The sequence below is a fragment of the Manis javanica genome, chromosome 12, assembly GCF_040802235.1.
Source record: "Manis javanica isolate MJ-LG chromosome 12, MJ_LKY, whole genome shotgun sequence".
In the NCBI taxonomy this organism is placed as follows: Eukaryota; Metazoa; Chordata; class Mammalia; order Pholidota; family Manidae; genus Manis; species Manis javanica.
Window position 1 is genome coordinate 104,426,543 of NC_133167.1, and position 22,229 is coordinate 104,448,771.

The following is a 22,229-nucleotide window of genomic DNA, read 5'->3' on the forward strand; positions in this document are numbered from 1 at the left end:
GTGCAGACATGGAATACCAACTAAGAAAAACATGTAAGAAAAGAGGTTGCTGTCTGTCTGACTTTGAAAAGAAATGTTAGGGGGAAAAGACAGGCCCTTTGTTTCCTATATAAGACATCTTTGCGGACAAATAAAAACCAACAATGCTTTCATCAGAGGAGGATGAATACTTTTTGAGATTCTTATTTATAAAACTCAATAGTGAGAATGAAAATGAGACCTGCTTCAATGGTCAGGTTGAGTTTCATTTGTTTTTCGCAACTGATTTATTGTATTTTCATTATTCAGCTTCTGTTTTCTGCCTTTATCATTCAGCAAAGATTTTAATCTTCCTACAGGTAATGAGATCCACAGGTCAATTCTGCATTTCATATAAATATGCTACCTGGTAATATGGATGTTTTAATAGTTGTATGGTCATTTTATTTTCACACTGAAGAAAAGTGATGCTCATACCAGACATGGCTTGGGAACTATTTGTGTTAAAATTATTCTGAAAAGCAAAATAATGTGTTTCTTCGAGTAATTTTCAGAACTAGAAAGACACTACAGAATGGTGTGTTGATCTTGTGAATACTGACAAATTCCTATTATAACTAATATTTTTGTTATTATATATATTTTTTCTAATGATCAAATGACAGTACTTCAGGGAAGTGAGTTTAAGTAATGATATATTTGCGACCGTGGACAACTAAAGGACAGCTAGTTAAAGAGGAAACAAGGGACAGATTAGGCATTCAGTAACAGACACTTTTATATTAACATATAATATAGTGATTTTAATAACATAGTGATTTTTTTCTATGTATTTTAAAATCAACAAATGCCACCCATGGTCCGTTAGAGCTGTCTTTCTAATGGAAGGCTGTGCAATGTGAAAAACTCATATGTACCATCGCCATTCATGTGTCTGTCTAGACACTTGGATACACTCACCCAGCCTTTCCCAGACTCCCGCCCTACATACTTACCCATCTATGTCTGGGCGAAGTGTTTCCAGGTGCTCTTTCATTTTTACTGTACGGTTCTTCTCAGAGTTCACACCTGTTAAAAATGGATCTGGACGTTTCCACAAACACAAATAGCTAATGTATTTGATCTGTCTGATACAGGGGTCTATTTTTGAACCTTTTGAAGCTTTAACTTCCACCTGTTTTCTAACTACAGGTCGTCCTTCCTTCCGTCTCAGGCACAGCACCAAACCATCCTTCCTTGGATGTTACACGTCTCCTGCTTTCAGGTAGTGATCTGACCTCGATACTCGGGCGGCTCTGCATGAGGGCAGGGTCGGAGCGCAGGACTTTGCCCAGAGGGTGTTGATGTTCTTCTGCGGCATCTTTTCTGTTGCTAAACTGTTTTTCCCGTTCAGTGAGGGGTCGTACTGCCCCGCTGTTGTTATTTTTATCTTCTCACCAAGTTCCCTCTCTAATAACCTTACTCTTTTCCTGTACAATGTACCTGTCCCCAAAGCATCGAACACAACACATGATCATTATCAACATAAATAATTTTTCCTGTAATGTAATGTCCTTTCATCAACTGCTTATCTTTTTCTTTGAAAGCACTGCTAAATAATTGAACAGAACTATTACACTCATATTGTACATTTCCCTTGCAGATACTTGGAATCAACTGCTGAGAGATAATAATTCTGAATCAACCCAAGGCACTCTTTTAGGCCACATTAAAATTCCTCACATTCTGCAACCATTTATTATCAATCCTCAGACAACATAATATCTGCAATTCTGGCATTTCTTAATACTCATTCTACATTTATAATGATGCCTGACGGTAAATCTGCCTTTCTTCTAGCTTTAAAATATCATAGCAAACTTTCAAAAGTTCTACTGTGATTAAATGATTAAAAAACACAAAGATACTTTCAGTTGGCTCTTCAGTCTAATAAAACAAAATTATGACATTAAGAAAAGATAATTTTGGTAAAATAACATTTTATTTCATTATATTGAAATATAAAACATCAGAGAAATCAATCAAAACTTTAATAAAAAATTAATTAACATAGTATGGGAGACTATATTCATAAATGATTTGTCTGGGATTAACATCCAAAATACATAAAGAGCCCATATAACACAACACCAAAAACACAAACAGCCTGATTAAAAAATAGTCAGAAACCTGAATAGAAATTTTCCAAAAGACGAAACACAGATGGCAAACAGGCACGTGTAAAGATGCTCCACATCACTAATTATTAGGGAAATACAAATTAAAACCACAAGATATCACCTCACACCAGTTAGGATGGCCAACATCCAAAAGACAAGGAACAACAAATGCTGATCAGAGCACAGAGAAAGGGGAACCCTCCCACACTGCTAGTGGGAATGTAAATTGGTACAACTGCTGTGGGAAGCAGTATGGAGGTTCTGCAAAAACTAAAAATAGAAATACCATTTGACCCAGTAACTCCACTCCTAGGAATTTACCTGAGAAAACTCGGATCCAAAACAAACATGCACTCTATGTTTACCATTACATTATCTATAATAGCTAAGATATGGAAGCAACCAAAGTGCCCAAATGAATGGATAAAGAAGATATGGTACAAGAAATTGTTAATGTGGCTACATTGAGAGGCAGGTCGTGCTTCCATCACAGTGGTTTTATTGCAGTGGTGACAATGAGACCTGTAACATTTTTTTGCTAGGCTCATGAGTAAAAAACTGGCTGTAACAGGAGTGATAGATATGACTAGAGAATATCTATGTATTATGTTGTGGGTCATTAGCCAAAATAGCAATTTACTTCCCACAATTTAACTTCTAGGGCCCCAGTGTAAATTGCTTGAAGAAATGGAACTCAGATTACAGGCGGGGAGTTTTTGAAGTATGTCCATGTTCATCGAGAGCAAAGAAGCTGAGCTAAAGGAAAGTTGGACTGACTAACAATAACTGGATGGAACAAAAGTTGATTTTAAAAGGACTATTTTTATTGAAGATCATGCCTCACTTTAGAGAAGCAAAGGCAATCGGCAGTGGAAGGAACCACGCCATAGTAAGTTCTTAAAAAATTTATTGACTTATGTTGCCTATGTTACATAATAAAAACAACCCTTTACAGGTTAAAAAAAAGATATGGTAAACAGACACAATGGACTATTATTTAGCCATAAAAAAGAAAGAAATCTTGCCATTTGGGACAACATGGATGGATTTACAGTGTATTATGCTAAGTTCAATAAACAATGAAGAAAAAACTAAATACCATATGGTTTCACTTACATGTGGACTCTAAAAACAAAACAAATGAACAAAACAGCAGTAGACACCTAGATACTGAGAAAGGACTGGTGGTTACCATGGGGGAGGGGTTCGGGTGGGTGGGATAGGTGAGGGGGATAAAGAGGCTCAAACTCTCAATCATCATGTAAGCTGGTTACAGGGACGGAACTGCAGCATGGAGAATATAGTCAATGGTCTGTAACATCTTTCTGTGTTGACAGATAGTCATTGCACTGGTTGGGGTGAGGGTTTAATGTCTGTTAGTGTTGAATCACTGTATTGTATACTTTAAACCAATATAATATTGTGCATCAACTCTACGTCAATAAAAAAAATAAAAATTAAATTACAAAAGAAGGAAAAGAAAATATGATATTTCTCATCAATAGACATGATTTTTCTAGGCAGTAATTTTATATGGGATTAGGGTCTTCTGAAAGTTACTACAAATCATCCAGACTTCACAAATATCTTTTTGTTAGAAAATAGCAAAAATTTGTTGTGTGTGTCATTTTATGAAACTTCACAATTGACTAAAGAAAATCAAACATTTAAATAACCTTAGGTACTCTGTATTGATTCATTCTGTAACAAAGGGAGTGCCGCTGTGATCTCATCGTGTTTGATTACAGACAGCAGCACATATCGGATGAAGAATGGTTAACAAGATAAAGATCTTTCAAAGCTAGAGAAACAAAGATGTACCAGACTTAACCTCTTTACAGCATTCACGTTTACTCTAGTGATCAAATAGCCACCGATATAGATTCAAAAATAGTTCTATTAAATTTCAAAAGTAACCATACATTCACAACTATTGTATTTAAAATAGTAAATGTTACTACTTATTTTTCGTAGTATCAATGTAGTCTTTTTCTCTAGACAGAAAGAAATTTTCCATTCAAAATAGCTCATAAAACTTCTTGTCTTTGTAATCAAGTTAAAACCAGAGGAAATGACTTGCCTCCATCAGCAGGATACCATTTTATTAAATTCAATCAAATGTTCTATTTACACACTTCAATCCTCAATAAAATCCAATTTTATTTGAAACCTATAATCTTCAGTGAAATTGAATAAGTGTATTTCACCAAAGCTGAAGTGCTCTGTTATATTAATCAGCTAGACAAGATTTTATAAAAAGGTGGGGAGGAATGGAAGAAACGAGCATTCGTGATGGTCTGGAAGTTGTCAAGCTGTTTCAGCCCTCTATTTGAAGTTATTTTTTAAATTTAATGTCAAAAATTTTAGTAGATAAATATTACACATTGGAATGAATATGTGTGCATTTTAATGTACATTTTACATTCCAGGTAAAGGGTTTTTCCTTGAACATAGATGATAATATATTTAATTTACAGAAATCTGATTATTTAGCTTGTTGGAGAATAGATATCATCTGCTTCAGAATTCTAAGAAAAGACAAAGCATAAAATATGTAAATATAATTAATAAAGAAAGGTACCTAGTTATGCTTCAGAATAACCTTCAATAAACTCTGCCTTGAAAATTATAAAAGTCCCAGTAAATTAACCCACAAGGGCATCAATTCAGAGAAGCCACCATACTATGCACATCGCTTCTTCATGCTCTCAATGAAGTCTCCTGAATATCTGAAAATACTCTCAGAAAGCCTGCTGGGTATATTTCTACCTTATCAACAGAGCAAAGAAAATAGCACTGGATTATGAGTCAGATGTCCTGTTTATAGCCATGGATTCAAGTTAACTATCTGTGCAATTGTGGGCACAGGATTTACACTCTCAGCAAGTATGCTACCAGTGTCCACCCCTCACCTGTGGAAGACAGGCTGACAGATAATCACATGCTTCAGATATTCCTATCCTTACACAAGGGTTCAGTCAGCAAGTCCCAGTCAGGTTCAGACGGCACTCAATGTTCCAGTTACTGCCATCCTAAGACTGGCTTATTTCTACAGTCGTTCCCATTTCTAATTTTCCAGGACTCTAAATGTCCCAAAGCAATGAATTGATCTCTGGTTTAATATCCTCGGTGGCTAGCAGCTCTCTAGATAATCCTAGTGTTATTTATGAATGTTTCCTGGTGTTTTCAAGTTCACTGTCCCTTATTCTGACAGAGATGGCTAGATTATGATTAATAAAACTGAAGTTTATTAAAAATAGATATACATATATCTATATACCTGTATCATAAAATATATATAATTTTTGTGCATGTGTATACACAGTTTGAAAGAAAACTGCATATTTATAATTTTTTAAATGCTTAAGTCAGTTATTTCTATTCACAGTGAATGATAGCTGGCAATGTTTATGAATGACATGTAATTGAATGAAGAAAATTATGTAATAAGAGTGCCTCTGGCTTTGAGGAATGTGTTTTGGAGTCACTTCTCTGTGCAGAAGAATGGTGTAGATATTATTCTGAACTCAATCACTCTTCGGGAATGTTCATCTATGTCTACATTTAGCACAGAAAGTGAGTAAATGTGATATAAGTGACGAAACATCCAATTAAATAAGTCCCTCTCATATGGTATAATCTAGATTTGGCAAAGCGCACTAATATTTCAGTGTGTATATTGTTGGATTTAAAATTAAGAGATTTATCAGGAAGCACTAAGATAGGGTAGAAAGAGCAATGAACTCGGAATCAAAACACAAAGATTTGAATCATGTCATTCAGGGACACCACCTCATATCAAATGTGATCGAAACTAAATTTCAAATATAAAAATTATGTAAATGTTTTTGCTAGAAGAAGCAATAAATTTAATTATAGTATCTAATGTTAATTTATATTAACAAGGAAAAAGCAATATCTATTCATATATATGTGCATAAACATACATATGGAACTGGTCATATACTTTGAATGTTAAAAAGTTAATAGATGCAAACATAATTTAAAGTAGGTTTCATTCCCTAATTATGGAAGTGATTTTATGTTTGCTGCAAAGTAGCAAAACTCATCTGTGGGGTGCTTTCCTATAATTTAGTTTTGTCCCTTTGACAATAGATACAGAGTTAAAATTAATTGTTAAAGATAATAATTTTCATGATAAGCACCCCAGTTTACTTTCCTCCAAAGGAAAAATGTACATTAGCTTGAAGTTAAATTTTTATGGTTGTTCTTTTCTTGCCCCTTTTCTATATCTGTAATCGTCTCCTTGCCAGAACTTTCAATTGCTTCTTTCTTCCCTTTGAAGAAAAATAGTCAATTATACAAAGGATACCACAAAAATCCCAAAAATATATTTATTTTGTTTTGCAGATAAGTGAATCATATTTTAAAACTGTAATAGATGTATGTAATAGATGCTCTTAGATTGTGTGTGTTTGTCAGTGCACAGATGATGTGGAAGAATTACAGCATGAAATCACAAGGGCACACAGGGAGGACGACAGTGCAGCACAGAGAAGGCCAATGGTGACTCTGTGGCATCTACTACACTGATGGGCAGTGCCTGCAATGGGTTATGGGTGGGGACTTGATAATATGGGTGAATGCAGTAACTACATTGTTTCCATGTGAAACATTCATAAGTGTATATAAATAATATGTTAATAAAAAAGATAAAAGAAATAGAACCCAGGAGAAAAAAAATCATAAAGGTAGTTCATTTTTAACTGAGAAAAGTTGTAAATGATCAGAATATAAGGCAGGTGATGACTATGCAAAGTAAAGGTAAAATAATGTGTTATATTTTCTTTAAAATATTTTAATCCCAGTTTAGTCATATAATAGCTATGCATCATCACAGACTTTCAAGTTGTGAATGTACACTTTTAAATCCTTTTTAAATGTAAATATCAAAAGCTATATTCAAGGAATTGATATAACATTTATTATTATATACACCAGCACATTCAATGTACCTTTAAGAAAACTTTAAAGTTATTACTCTTTGTATTGAGGCTAAAGAAAACAGACTACTATACTCTCACGGAATTTTATCTCACAACAAACCATAAACACTTAATAATTTATAAAAATTACGTGCTATAATTTACAGTATTACTGAGGCAAGAAGAAGTAAGATAGGTGATGACTTTTTAAACAACGTATCTTCAGTCAAATACTATAAAGCTTCATGATGTATACATCACGATAAAGAAAAGATATCACCACCTTGACTGGTGTTTATGGGAAAGTATATCATTTATCTTGCTGGCAATTCACACACACCTTATAAACTGCCAAAGTACTATGGTACCTATATGGGGAAACTTTATTAAAAATAATAAACTCCTGTCCCCAAAGGACACAGAACATGACTATTTTTATTAGTACCACTTTGTTTGCACACATTTGCTCTCTCTGTTCCCAAGGTGCTTAGGTTGATGTGTTTTTTTGTTGTTGTTGTTGCTGGTTGTTTTTTTACATAAACAAATATGCATTTTTTTAAAATTTTAATATACAGTCAGATTTTAGATCTTATACTACAAAAGAAACCATCTCGGTTAGCTTTAATACTTTTTACCACACACATTGAAAATGTTTACATTGACTAGTGAGGAATGGCAACCGTATCCATCTCCATTTGAATAGCTTATATGGGTGCCAGTGCTTTTTAACGTGATGCTTATGTTTTATGTGTATGATTTCTTATACCATCCACCTAACTGTGATCTCACATAGACAGTCTCTTTCAGTCCTCTTCAAACTCAGTGACACGTGTATAATAAGAATATCACTGCCCTCATTTAAAATAAGAGTCAGAACTTATTTTTCATTAAAAAAAATAAATACGTGACAAATGTTAATTAACTCAGTGGGGGAAATCCTGTCACAATATATATCACATTGTCATGTACACTTTAAATATCTTAAAAGTGTATTTTTCAATTATGCCTCAATAAAGCTGAATAAAATAAAAGAGAGTACATTCAGAGAGAATTTAAGTGACTTGGTCAATGCCAGACTCTTCAGTGATCCATCATGGAGTAAAAATCTTCCTTTTCTCTCTTCCTTTTACCTTTCCTCTTTTCTTCCCTCTCTCCCTTCCTGCCTTCTTCTGTTAATAATAATTCATGGACATGGCACCTGTATCAGGTGCTGTGAAATGCACAGAGAAATGAGAACTTCCAGAAAATTACTGGCTCTATTGCCTGCTCCTCTTTGGTAAATGAAATAAAGCACCTGAAATGTAGGAAAGAATGCCCCGGCCACTCAACAGATCGTGTACTCTCAAATAAAGAGACGTGACTTTAGTAAGTGTGAAGATTAAAACAAAACTCATAAAGCATGCTAGATAAGATGGTCAACAAAATGATATGTACGTCTCAAATCTCATTCTGAAAAAGTATGTATGCATAGAAATCCATCTACTAAATGTACAGGGGAGATAGGTATGTTTCATGGATAGGATAAATAAACCTAAACTGATGAAATCTGATGTATTATTCACTTTATGGAAACATCCTATGCAAGTTAAGGAAGTGGGTCAGCATTACAAAGCATATATACATTTTTTCTGCATACCAGTTTTCAAAATAACTATTGCCTTCTTAGGCATGTTTTCTTCACTTAGAATATAGCTTTTGCCAATGAAAAAGGTTCTTAAAATGCAATAACACACCTAACTGAACAGATTTATTTAAAATGATATTATCTGCTATTTGTCTTATGTTAGATCGCTAGTGTTTCCACTGAGTGCTAATAAGAGCTTGCCATTGACGCGACTTGCATATAACATCTGTCACCAACATCCAGCTACTGCACCTACAGGGAACTGTCAGGGAGATTGTGATTCTCCTTTGTAACACCCTGAATCTGTCTCACATCATTTACATACAGATAGTTACAGGCATTCATCATTTCATTATGCTGACGACTTCACTATTCTGATGTATAATGTCTCTTTAATGAGCCTCAAAAAATACAATATTCCTTGATTTATGACTGCTTAACTGAAAAATTATACAAATTGGCAAAAAAAAAAACCCTGATAATGTATTTTCATTTTTCCTCCACATTACACTTTTGTTTAAGAGTGACTCATGAGTTAAGATCATGATTCTTTGACAAAAGAAATGATCCGAGTTTGACTTAGCATGTTTTAGTACCACTGCAGTTTGTGTGCATATTTAAAATTGCACAGTAAAAGTGTGCTGACACCAAAAAGTAGAAAATTAAAGTCAATCACTTTTTTTTTCCCCAAGAAAGAATGCATATTGGACAATGGCTTTCAGTATTACTATAAATTTGATAAGGCTTGTTTACTTGCAGTGAAGATCACTGCCTTAATATTCATTTTTGCCTTTCACAAGGAAATAACAACAACTTTGATACCAGACAGAGTTCTGTCAAGCAACAAATAAGCAGGAAAGAAAGAACAAAGTTCAGAAGGAAATCTGAAATGGGAACAGAAGCTTGGAGAAAGGTAGACATTGCTGTTTCACCGCTAGCTTAATTGCAGGCCCCTCTTGGGATGGCAGAAGATGTCACCAGCCTTGCTTCCTACTCTCTTAAAAACTATGCCATTGAAGTGTCCTATTTATTAAATAAAAATCATTCCCCAAAAGAAACTGGTTGTGCCTCAAACAGGCAAGAGTTCCAAAGAAATAAAACTGTGTACTTGCTGCCGGCTTTCGCAAAAGTAGAGAGCCTTTGAGTGAAGGGTAAATCATGGGAGAATGAACACTGTATACAATTAAGAGTAAAGATGGATCTTGAATCTCAGAGGAACTCATAAATCACCATGAGTAAGGCATATAGAAAAAGAACAAAATTTAGGAACTGGCATCCTTATATTTGATATTAGCCTCTCTTAAGTTTAGCTTCCATTTAACACATCTGAAATCATTTGTGGCTTTCAATTTCTAAAAGAACAGAAAACCAGGCTGAATTAACCCAGAATCATCAGAAAAAGAGTGGTTCAAGTTATATGAAAGTTAAGTACAGGACTGTTCTCGTGTAGAACAAGTGACAGGATTGCACTTAGAAATCCTAATAAAAGACATATGGTATATACACACATCCGCGGTAAGAAAAATGTCCATTTATAAAACGCATACAAGAAAATTAGTTCTATTTCTTTACCATTACCTTTTCTATTCCCTGGCTTGATTAGTCCCTTTCAGCCTTGTGATAAACAGTTTGTGGTTATATCTAAATATGTGACTCACCCACAGAGAAAAGATAATAACCAAAGGGGGAAAATGTAATGTGAATTCTTCAGCTCTTCTTAAATAGAAGAATTCTAAAATATATTTAAATCACTTTGTCATCATTCACAAAAATGTTATGCCTTCCTTTAGTAACTACATGGAAGGGGACCTGACAGTTTTCCTACTCTGTTGTTAGAGCTGAGCTGTCTTAGGCAGCTTCCCTGTAATTGCTTAAAGGGCCATATTAGGTCGTTATTCATGTACCAAAAAAAAAAAACATACATGATGTTTTACGCTTGAGTAACATAGGGTTGCCACCTCACCTACAGAAAACAAGAAGTACCACCCAATGCAATTATTAAAAACCCCAAGCAGATGGTTACAGTTTTAGGATAAATAGGGCTGTTATGTCCAAACATCTTTGAATTTGAATTATAAATATTCACTTATAATTTTTGGCCAAAGCAGGTCCTGATTTTTGCATTTAGTTTTGTTTCAAGAAAAGTGATAACTGCTAACATGGAAATGTTAACGCATTATCTCCCTGATTTACAAATCTGCCTAAAGGAACATCAATTCCCTCTTCTTTCTAGCCTCAGATGCTGTGCGCAGCCACAGGCCTCTTCACCTGTGAGGCCAGCCAATCTACACCAAGTAAAGGTAACAGCAGCCATGATACGGGCTTCTCCCTGTAAACCATTTTTGCACTCGTGATAACATCAAATCTTCAGAATGGCTCTCTTAGAACAATACTATTTTTACCCACATTTTGAGGAAACTGAAGCTTCGAGAGATTCAACAACGTTGCCACAGACAGACGGAGAGGTGAAGCGGGCAGCTGGCTGTGGAGCCCAGCCGGCCCTCTTAACCGCTCCGCGTCAGATCCCTGTGGGAATCGGGCTGCTAACAGTATTCCCTCTTCCATGTACCTTCAACTTCTCTCTCTTTCCTGGTAATTACCACGTTGTCTATCACTCCCATTAAAAAGAAAAAAATTCACCCAACCTAATAGTCAATAAACCTTAAGAAAGCACACCGTAAGCCCGTGGCTGCCTTTCCTTCTCGCACCTGCTTTCCCTCCGTCACTGTCTATCGCTCTACCACCTCGCGCCACCTGGGCCCAGCCTCAGCCCCTGCTACCCCTGCCCTTGCTGAACAGTGGAGACCTGAGACCTACTAAGGATCAGTCCTGTCCGTCACTGATCTTCTGCACTGGCCTCATCACCAGGTTTTCCCCTTTACTCTGTGGAGCATAAGAACAAAGAAAAATCTGAAGGAACAAAACAGCAGCAGACTCATAGAACCCAAGAATGGACTAACAGGTACCAAAGGGAAAGGGACTGGGGAGGGTGGGTGGGAGGGGAGGGATAAGGGGAAAAGGGGGGCATTGCAATTAGCACACATAATGTAGGGGGTACAGGGAAGGCAGGATAGCACAGAGAAGACAAGTAGTGACTCTACAGCATCTCACTACGCTGACGGACAGTGACTGTAATGGGGTATGTGGGGGTGGACTTGATAATGGGGGGAGTCTAGTAACCATAATGTTTTTCAAGTAATTGTACATTAACGAGATCAAAAAAAAAACCGCATTGAAACGGACTTCCCTGGCTCCCTCTGGCCTCCACTTTGGTGCCCACTTCGGGACTCCATTTTCTCCACCCTTTCATCAGACAGCATGGGCTGTTTCTCCTCTAATTCCTGAAGTGCATGTTTACCTGCCTGCAAACCACCTTGACATGGTAGTTCAGCAGGTACATAACTCGGGATCCCCAAGGCAAAACATACCTTTGCCATAATCCTCCTCCTCCACTGGCGCCTCAGGGCGAGGCACATCCGTGAAACCCGCATGGAAAACGGCACGGGCATTCTCCTGTCTCTCCTCCCCGAGCTTTACTTCGCGAACACCCCATACAAAAGACGCGCCCAACCCTTCGGATCTTCCCACTCTCATTCATTCGTTCACTTGTCTCTACCAATCCTTGCCTGCATTCTCAGCCTCTTTAATACTGCCCATGGGAACCCCAAGTGAATGCGGTGCACAGGACCCCCCATGCGCTGCCTCCTGCTGTCCCTGGCACCCGAAATGCCTGTCAGACCCAGCCCCACGCCCCAGCCAGCTCAGGCCCACTTGGGCAGCACGCTCTCAGCCCTTCCCACGCAGACCTAGTGCCTCTGTTCAGGTCTCTCCTAGCACTTGATGCAAATCTTTAGCCATCACATGTTTTTAAACGGAAGTAAAATGTGGAGGTTAAGCATGTGGCCTCTGGACTGCGCTTTCCCACTTACCAGCACACAGGTTACTTAGCCTCTCCTGGCCTTACTTAATTGCAGTGTGGTGTCCGCAACATGGAAGGGAACCATATTCTGTAAGTAACAGTGCACTGCGAGGCTAAGGCCGAGCGCTCTGAGCAAGGCCGGCGCACCTCAAGCTGTCACAACATTGTCTATGAACAACGTTACCCCTGGCTCCCCAGGAGACACTGTGTTCTCGAGGGTGGCGATTGATCTTTCACACTTCTCTCACACTTTACGCCAAGCATAGAGCAAGGGCCTCTGAGGTGGATTGAATAAGGCCATGTGGCACACCGTTCTGAACAGAACACCAATTTGATTGGATTTTACTGCCAAATTTACACTCAACGTAATAAGCAAATAACATGATAACCAATGAGGAGTTTTGCTCTAGTCCAAAACCGTGTGTGTGATGTTTCAAGCCTGTACATAGGCAGTGGCATGGGCTCAATCTGGCAGGCCTCAGAGGGGACAGGCTTCTCCTGCACCTGCCCTGGGGCACAGGCAGTGCACTGCACCTCTGCAGGCAGTTCCCAGTCCCCGGCCAGCCTTGCTCTTACACACACCTGAATTCCTAGGCCGCTGGCTTTGGGCAGAGTCCTCTTTCTTTGGGGTGTTCAGCAGAGGCCTTCTTCAGCTGCCTCTGTGGAGACCTCCTTACAAGGGAGTCAGTGGAAACACGTCTCCTTCCACTGGACTCACTGCTTCCCCACTCCCGGCCCTGCCTCCTGCCCCTCCAGGCATCCTGCTCCGTTAGACTGACTGAGCCTCTTGTTCAGGGCTCTCTCCACAGTACACTGACCCCCTGCATGTGTGCTGATCCCCTTGACCACCAACCGGTATGCTCCAGGAGGGAAAAGGGAAACAGGAAGAGTTGGGGCTTTCTCCAATTTTTTTCTTGCTTTTATTATGGGGCCAGTGGTCAGAGGCTTGCCTGTTACTTTCTTGTTGGCTTATGCTCTTATTGGCTGCTCAGGTACCTGGCAGATCAGCTCTCTCCAGCTCAGCTCAGCTCCTGACAACCAGGGAAGATGGGAGATTGCAAAGGGTAAAATCCTAGGAAACAATGTTTTGCTACCCCACTTTACTGGCAAATATAATCTTCTGAGTGAATCCATGATACAGTAACAGGATACTCTTTGGATCAAACACATCATAGAGATTTTGCAATATGAATGCAAGACATTGTAGAGATTTTACAAAACAATTTATTCATGAATGTATCATGCATCTGGAAGTCGATGTGACATGAGGGCACAGGCAGGGGCAGTCACAAGGCTATACTGACTCTCAGTTTGAAAATATGACTTCCATAATGCTATATATTATGTAGGGTTGAGTCAGAAAATACACCAATTTCTAGAATATTCTGTTTCTTTGTTCCCTTTAGTTAGTGTCGGTGATGTCACCAAAGCATACGTCACTGTGATTTCCCAAACCCAAGTAATTAGAGGAAAAAATAGTATAACCTGAGAGCAGAAATGTAAATATGTTTTGGTCTCAAGTATCAATCTCAAGTTTCTAAGTGCACTTATTTCAGAGTGAAAGCTAACAACTTAATAACATATACATAAATTCAGACTTTTCTAGATTTAGAGAGTGAAAAAATAGGTATGTTGGCCAGTAGGGTTTACTGTTTGATGCAGTGATGATGCACACATTCCCGAAGGCTGGTCAGCAGCCTCGGAGGCACAGATGAGACTGGGCTGAGGTAGGGCTATGATTATTCTCCCCTTCCAGCAGCGGACACTGCAGGAAGCTGAGAAGTGATGTAGGACAGCACCTGCTATCACAGTGTGTTTAGTGTTACCCTCTGACCCTAGTTTCAGCCTAAAATAAAAGTTAACATAAAAGGCAGGAAATCAAGAAATTCATCTTTGAGATGAGATCATCTCTGAGACTCAGCTTTGCATCCTAGACTTTCCCATATTATGTCCACTTCTGCTTGCTATCCCTCAGTTTTCTCTATCTATCAAATGTTAATACATCATTTTTTTAAGCAATAAATAGAAACACTGCTGCCATGAAACTAAAACTTGTTCCTTAATAATTGAAACACACTTTGTAGATTTGCCAACTGAAGTTCTAGTTCTTCTCTGAGTGCAGACCTTCCATAATAAGAGCCAAAATTAAAAACAGAAACAAAAACAAAATTCCATGGAAACATCCTTAGTTACAAATAAGAGCACTTCCTTGACACCTTAAATTGTATCAAAGATCTCAGTAAGAATTACACAGTTTATGCTTCATTGTGTTGTTTATTTAAATGGACACCTCCTCTAAGTTGATAAAGGATGTAGTTTTTTCTCTAAAAATTTATTATTATTATTATTGGCATGCATATGGAACACTAAAAATATCTTTTAATGTTAAACTCAAGGATAAAAGAAGCTGATGTAAAAATGTGATTTACCATCTACTGAGTTATTCATTTCTTCAATGTTAAGTCTAGGCATTTAAAAATTTTTATCCTATGGTAAATATTTTCTTTTTCTGAAAAACTACCTAAAGTTAGTACAAATTGTCTGCCAAACAGAGCAAATAGGAATTTGCAAAAAGCTAATGATCAGAGAATGCTAAATACCTAAACTTAAGGAAAAAACAAACAAAGACAATTGTTTTCATTACACACATCACAATGATATATCTCATATATTAATACCACTAGAGGGCTTGATACATTTTGCTTAATAAAAAGAAATTTCTTATACCAGCTTGTCTTCTTGATATAATTGAACTGCTATATAGTCATCCTTCTAATCATGATTACATATCAACACAAGACATAACAAAGTGTCTAGAGCAAATAAATTTTATAGATTGACATTGTATTAAGAAATTTAAGTGTGTTAAACTGCATGGTTTCAAATATCACAATCTTAAATGACACTAAAAATTATCTCTGCAAAGCTGTATTTGACAACATGGTTCTGATAAATGGGTAGAGCCATTTTTGAAGATCGATAGTTTTAAAGTAATTCACCAATTTCTTACGGTCACAAGTCAGCAACAATATTAATTAAAAATGATTTGCTGTCATTTAAAGTAGTTTGCATATTTCATAGGCATGTTTACCTTTGTGAAAATTTTCTATAATGCTAACCTAGGAAAACTGCATTACAGAAGACATTAAAATGACTGTCTTTGGATTTCTTCTTCAGAAGGACAAATATAATATTTAATATGTTTGAGTTTGCCTTGACCAGTAAGTTGGCATTAAACCAATTTTGTTATTTAGCCATATTGTGAATATTTTTATGAGATGAGAGAATAAAAATTTATAAGATGAGAGAAGAAAACAAGTCATGACTGATTCTAAAATCTTTACTTACCTATTTAATATATGAAGTAGGTTCATTACCTAAGTTCTCGATGTAGACTACAAATAAAATTTTCTAAACTTCAAGTGAAAAATCTAAGTTACCAGTACTTAGGCTTTTGAAATAAAACACCTCTGGAATTATGAATAAACTAATGAACCATCAATTGTTTCATTCACAAGGACTTTCCCAAACTAAGTGTTCAGTTTCGGGGAAAAATGCTATACGTCATAGATATTTAAAAAGTTCTCTCACTATTTGAATTTTTTTTGGGGGGGTGGGGGCTAATAACAACAAGTTGAAACGTAAAGACACATTTGTTTGACTGTGTCCTGGTGTAACATTTAAAATATGTAGTCATCTGTAGCACATGGGCCTGACCCAAAATTAGCTGCTGCTGAGTTCTGAGTATCAGCTGAGACACCAGCACCAGGTTTCAAAACCTAAAGAAACCTTCCTTGTCCAGAGGCTTCCGTACCGAATGCCATCTCCCGGAACCCTCCCCAGAGGGGATGTTTTTCTGTGTCATTTATAGGACTATCGAAGACATTGATAAGAGATACAAACAGCACTACCAACAACGTGTCTATCATTTCAACATCCTTCCAATCATAACAGCACTTACCCGTGAATTACAGTGGAGCATTCTGGAATATTAAGTTAGAAAATACATGTCTCCATTTATATGACCAAATTGAGCTCTCAGATCAGTTAACAAGGTTTGTTTTGCTTTGTTTTTTGTTTTGTTTTTGTTTTATTCTATGAATATATAGTTTTGGGTGATTAAATTGCATATGCTATGAGTTAAGAGCACTCGATAACTTAATTTGGTGCAGATGAAGTGTTCTAATCATTGAAGTCAGGGGCTATTTTCACTGTTAGTTCCACAGATTTAAAAACATCACCAAAATGTAACCAGCCTGTCTTATAAAAGTTTCTCATTTTGTGACATAACTCCTAATTTATTGATTATTTATGGTAAGACTATTATCCTTCCCTATCTAGTTTTATAATTACTCTACTTTCTTATCAGAAATCTGATAATAGTCCCACTATTAAGTATATTTTGGTAAAGATCACCATGACATAGCAAACAATTGTCATATTGTCTCTTAACTTGTTTATACCAAATATTTATTCTCTAAATAAGTCCTTCTCTATCCAAGATAATTTTTTCTCTCCAAGTTGCTATTCTCTTGTCAGTTAGTGTTTCAGGAATTTTTAGCATTCTGTTCATTACTGCTCCTACACTATATACGTCATTCTCAAATTCTGTTTAAGTGTACACGTTTGACATTATCAACTCACAAAAATAGAAACATTCTAATTTCATTAGAAAATACTTCAAATACTTACAGTAATATATCTCTATTAACGGTCTTAATGCTTCATCCAGAATAAATGTCACATGAGAAGAATATTCAGGTTATTTTTATCTCCTTTCTCTAATTTACATGATCGCTGCATTCAAGTCTGAAAAAAAAAATAAATGTCTTATTATTAAATACAATGGCACAATTTCTATGTAATTTGTAAAACAAGAAGAAAATGCATGATAATTTTCCCAAACACAGTAAGTTTTGAACACTGAATGAATATACCACAAAGAATTCAAAATATGCAGTTTATATATGATGCAAAAATCATCAGGCCCACCAGAATTATATTGAAATGTGTATTGAGCCATGCCAAATATCACACCTTTTTCTTTCCCAGAAAGATGAGAAATGAATCTCCACACACTCAGAGTGATCTTAACCACATGTATTTCTGTAAAATATATAAAGTATATTTAGGCTACTAAGAAGCATAGGACATATATTCTTTATTTTCACCAATTAAGTGATTATAATTAAACTGACAATGTTTTGGTAACTTAATACACTAACTTTTATTATTCAAGCAGTCATACGGAAGTCAATTTTACCTTCTATATCCAACTAAGTTATACATATTCATGTTACGTTTAACAAAAAGAATACACATTCAAGTATTGTGAGAAATTTGTTAAATGAAGTTGAATTGAATTGAAATCAAACCAACCAACATTAATGGACAGGACCTCCAATGTAAAGACTCTTTAAGGCTAATGATCTGTTTTAAGTTGTTTTCAGGGAAATAAACTTAATATCTAATAATAAAAGCTACAAACTGTCGAGATACAGTGGCTTTAATTAGTAAAAAAAAAAAAAAAATACAAGGTATTTTAAGTACTAATGCTGTAACTCTCTAACCCCTACCTCTCACTGTCAGAATTTGGTGGATTCATTTCATGTGACCTCTCAAGATTGCCACAGAGAACAAGGGTAGTAGAAGTCACCCAATGTAACCCTATAATCTCACTCACGGTGTGGGGAGGCATCTGGAAGAATAAATAACTTGATAAAAGAAGACCTGCCTCTCTAAAACAAAATCACTAGCTCTGACGCAGTTACTAACGGATACCACTGGGCAGTAGCTTTGCTGGTAGATAACCCACCTCCTTTCTCATTGGATGGTATGTCCAGTCTGATTTTTAATATCACCTTTACCTCCTGTGTGTGACTCTTTCCCCTGTCCTGATCAAGGTTAATTCTTGCCATTCAGAAACTTCAAAGAATCAATTTATATATTTATAAAAAATCTATATAAAATTTCAAGGTTGAGTTGACTGCAGAAACAAGAATTTTAATCAGAAGTAATTTCAGTTATAACTTCAATATCCCTTTTGTCTGTTTAGTTTTCCATCTACAAACACATTTAATATATGTATTCTCTGTTACATCTCTTACAACTCTATCTTTTCTAGAAACTTCCATATTTATGTTTTTCCTATTTTATTTTTTTGATGAATACTTCAACAATTATTTCATCATGCCCCAGGCAATCACAGCAAATTTTAAAAATCTATTTCTGGAATCCCAAATGTTTTCATTTCAGAATTTTTTGTACATTTTCTTTTCTTCAGTATTTGCCCCTAGGCTCTGATTGTTTGATCTTCATCTCCTTCTACTGTATTATAATCTCTTTTTGAAACTTTGTATTTCTTCATTATAGTCTCACATTTTAGAAAATAATAGTTTGCTTTAACATTTATGGGACTATGAATCATCAGACCTCTTATAACACCTTGGCTCATTCAAGACAGATGTTTTTCATCCCTTTTACTTACATGCCTTGTCTACTCTTGAATGTGGTGTAGGTGTGATGTTTCTATTTATAGATACGGCATTGCTTTTTCAGTTTTTGAAAGAGGTCATTTAGTAACTGAAATAGTATATGTGGATGCATGAGTGTATGTGCAACAATCTCTAATTGTCACTCAATGTCCTTGATTCAAACATATCTCAAAAATGTTCTTAGTTTGGCTAAGTTAAGTGTGTTTGCGTGTTTTGTTTTTCAGATACGCGCTCAACATCGCCAAGTGTCAATCCCTCTAAGTCCTAGAGTCACTCAAGAAATATCTGTTGAATTACTGAATGAATGAATAATGAATGAATGAATACTTTCCCCATTTGATCTAATAACGATAGCCACTGGTCCCTCCCTCACTAGGATTAATAAGCCTTGTGCAATTTAATTAACAAGGTACTTTGTATGGAAATTCTTCTTGCTTGATGACTGCGGTAGTATGTTCTGGCCGTCAGGGTCTTATGTTTCAGTTTCCATTAAGGCTGGCATCCCCGTTAGCTGGCAAATTTACAAACGCTAGGTCAGTGAATTTATGGATAGTTGGAAGCTGTATCTGCTTAAGGGCCCATTGTCAGATTTCGGACACCAGCACCTGCACTGTCAGAAATGTCAATGAGGCTGTTAGGAAACAGGTACCACTACCCAACATTTGGCAAAGTTATATCAGTCCCTAAACTAACCAATATTTAAATAACTTTTCATCCTGATGTTCAATAGGTTATTGATTATTTTGTAAGCCCAGAGTAGGATTCTTGTAACAGTATTTTCTCCCAAGGCTCAAAAGAGGAACTTCACAGTGAAATCACAGTACTAATTATTTTTCAACAAAAGAGATAACTTTTCTCATCAAGATGACAAACTTATAATCTACCTAGTTATCTTCTGGAGAATACAAAATTATAAACTTGGAACCAGAAATAAACAAAGGTGGGGGGATGAGGGACAATGAAGGTTTTGCATCAAACTCCCGTGTCTTTCACTGCACCACGCATGCCCACGCTGCCTCGTGCGCGGCCCCTGCCTCTGAACTTGTGGACAACAGCAGAGTCAGGTCTCCTTGATTCTCCGCAAGGAGTCTCATCTCTGCCATCCTTGTCTCCGGTGGGCATCCTGCTGCTCCACAGGCATGGCTGGCACTGGGACCCAAGTGGATCCTGAATTCTCAACCCACTCAGAGTCATACGGCTCTTAGAACTCCAGGTGCTGGGAAACATTAAGGCTCTTGTTCGTACTTCAATTCCCCTCACAGGCCATATTTAAATTTGTTCCTATGACCCCCAAATACGACTCAAAACAACACAAAAAGAACTGTACAGTAGGCTCTGTGTGACATTATTTGCAACCCAATATCTAACCTCAAAACTCTCTTCTAAAGCTGTTACTCAACCTAGGCTTTTTATACAAGTGGGAGCTGGAGGAGTTAATGGGAGAGATTTGCTGCTACCAGGCCAGTCTTCTTACATTTGATTCATCCAAATTATTTTTAGAAGGCTTTAGTAGACTGACCAACATTTAGTACTATTACTTGTAGGTTGTTATTTAATTTCAATATTTATTTTATTTATCAAGACATATACATATGTCTTCATGTGGACCTGTGATATTCTTGTGTGAAGTTTTCTGAAGCTAGTGTCCATACTTCATTAAGAAATTTGTAGTTTGTGAAAAAAAAGTTACCATTCAAAGAATTTTAAATTTGAAGGTTCTAAATAGCATTCTCGTGTAAGACAGAGGCCAGATTTCCAGGGCCTGTTTGTAAGTTGTCTGTCGCTTATTTGGGCGTAGTATATTATCTGCTTATAACAATGTTCACAATGGTATTTAAATTCCCAGAATAGTCAACTAAAGCATCTACATTTTGGCTTCATAATATTTTGGTAAGTGTGTCTAGGAACTAAGTCACCACTAAAAACACAAATAATGGTCAGAAGTGGACACGTCATCCTGACTTCCAATTTGGGATTCAATATTCAGGGAATACTGTCCATTCCCCTAGCTTCCTGTTCATGCCTTGCGGGAGTCAGCGCTGCCATGAAAATGGTCCCTGTCATTCTCAAACACTGGAATCCAAAGCAGAAGTCACCAAATAATCGGCTAAATCAGGACCCACAATTTGGCATGATAATAACAGCAATATTATAGTAACTAACATATCTTCACTGATCAATGAATGTCAGGTCAACATTTTATCTGGCTTTTTCATTCAAATATGAAATAAGAAGTGCCATTATCATCTTCATGTTGTATTATAAGAAAATGAGCCTAAGAATACCAAGTGACTGATTTTATCAATGTCACGTACCTGGCTACTGATGACTCAAACCCATTTTCGTGACGATGTTAATACAACACAATGTATTCTTTCCATCAAATCATGCTTTTTTGTGACTGAATTATTTATGTTTAAAATGGTAAGATTTTTAACCAAGTATGAAAGGAATGCCATGATATATAAGCCCTTACAGACAATACTTGAATTTTTAAAAATATAATGTACAAGTATTTGATGATTTTTTTAAATTAAAAGAAAAAACATTGAATAAACTTGATAGGAATTAGATCCTCTGAAGTATCTCATTCATGCAAAATTAAATAAGAATGGTATGAATATCAACAAGCTAAAATGCTGAATTTCTGAATTAAATATTATAGAATACACATGGGAAATGAAAATGAAAAATTTGCATGACTCTCAGAAAAATACATACAGTTCAAACATATCCTGCTTTTGAGGGTTCCATAAACATGAGGGACTCTCTATTGCTTTATCTATAGCTGTATCTATATCTATTATATAAATAACTCATGACTTTCCAAAGGTAAATGTTAAGGAATATTTAAAACAAAATTTAAATGTACAAAAATGTTTATATGTTGAACAGTTCTCATCAATATTTAAGTAAGATGATCCTATATAGTCCTATGTAATTCATGTTAAAATAAATGATTGAGCCTCTACCTAGCACTGCACTGATAAACATCAAGTAAATTCCTATGTTGGACAGGAAATATTTGTAGGATATTAAATTTATTCTATCCAAGTAAGCCAAGTTAATGACAATTACTGTATTTATCTGTGGCACGAGGTGAGCTGC

The 22,229-nt window shown here is 36.3% G+C and overlaps 1 protein-coding gene and 1 non-coding gene across 3 annotated transcripts in view; one reads left to right on the forward strand and one right to left on the reverse strand.

The window, feature by feature from the left end:
* TENM3 (teneurin transmembrane protein 3) overlaps positions 1-22,229 on the reverse strand; it is a 2,338,142-nt gene that overhangs the window by 2,132,498 nt on the left and 183,415 nt on the right. For both annotated transcript variants that reach the window (XM_073219194.1, XM_073219195.1), the window contains one exon: positions 17,320-17,436. The gene's annotated coding sequence lies outside the window, so the exon portion shown is untranslated. The remainder of the gene's footprint in view (positions 1-17,319; positions 17,437-22,229) is intronic.
* On the forward strand, positions 2,547-2,671 carry LOC118968244 (small nucleolar RNA SNORA1). Its single transcript, XR_005055804.1, has one exon. It is a non-coding gene; the product is annotated as a small nucleolar RNA SNORA1 (small nucleolar RNA).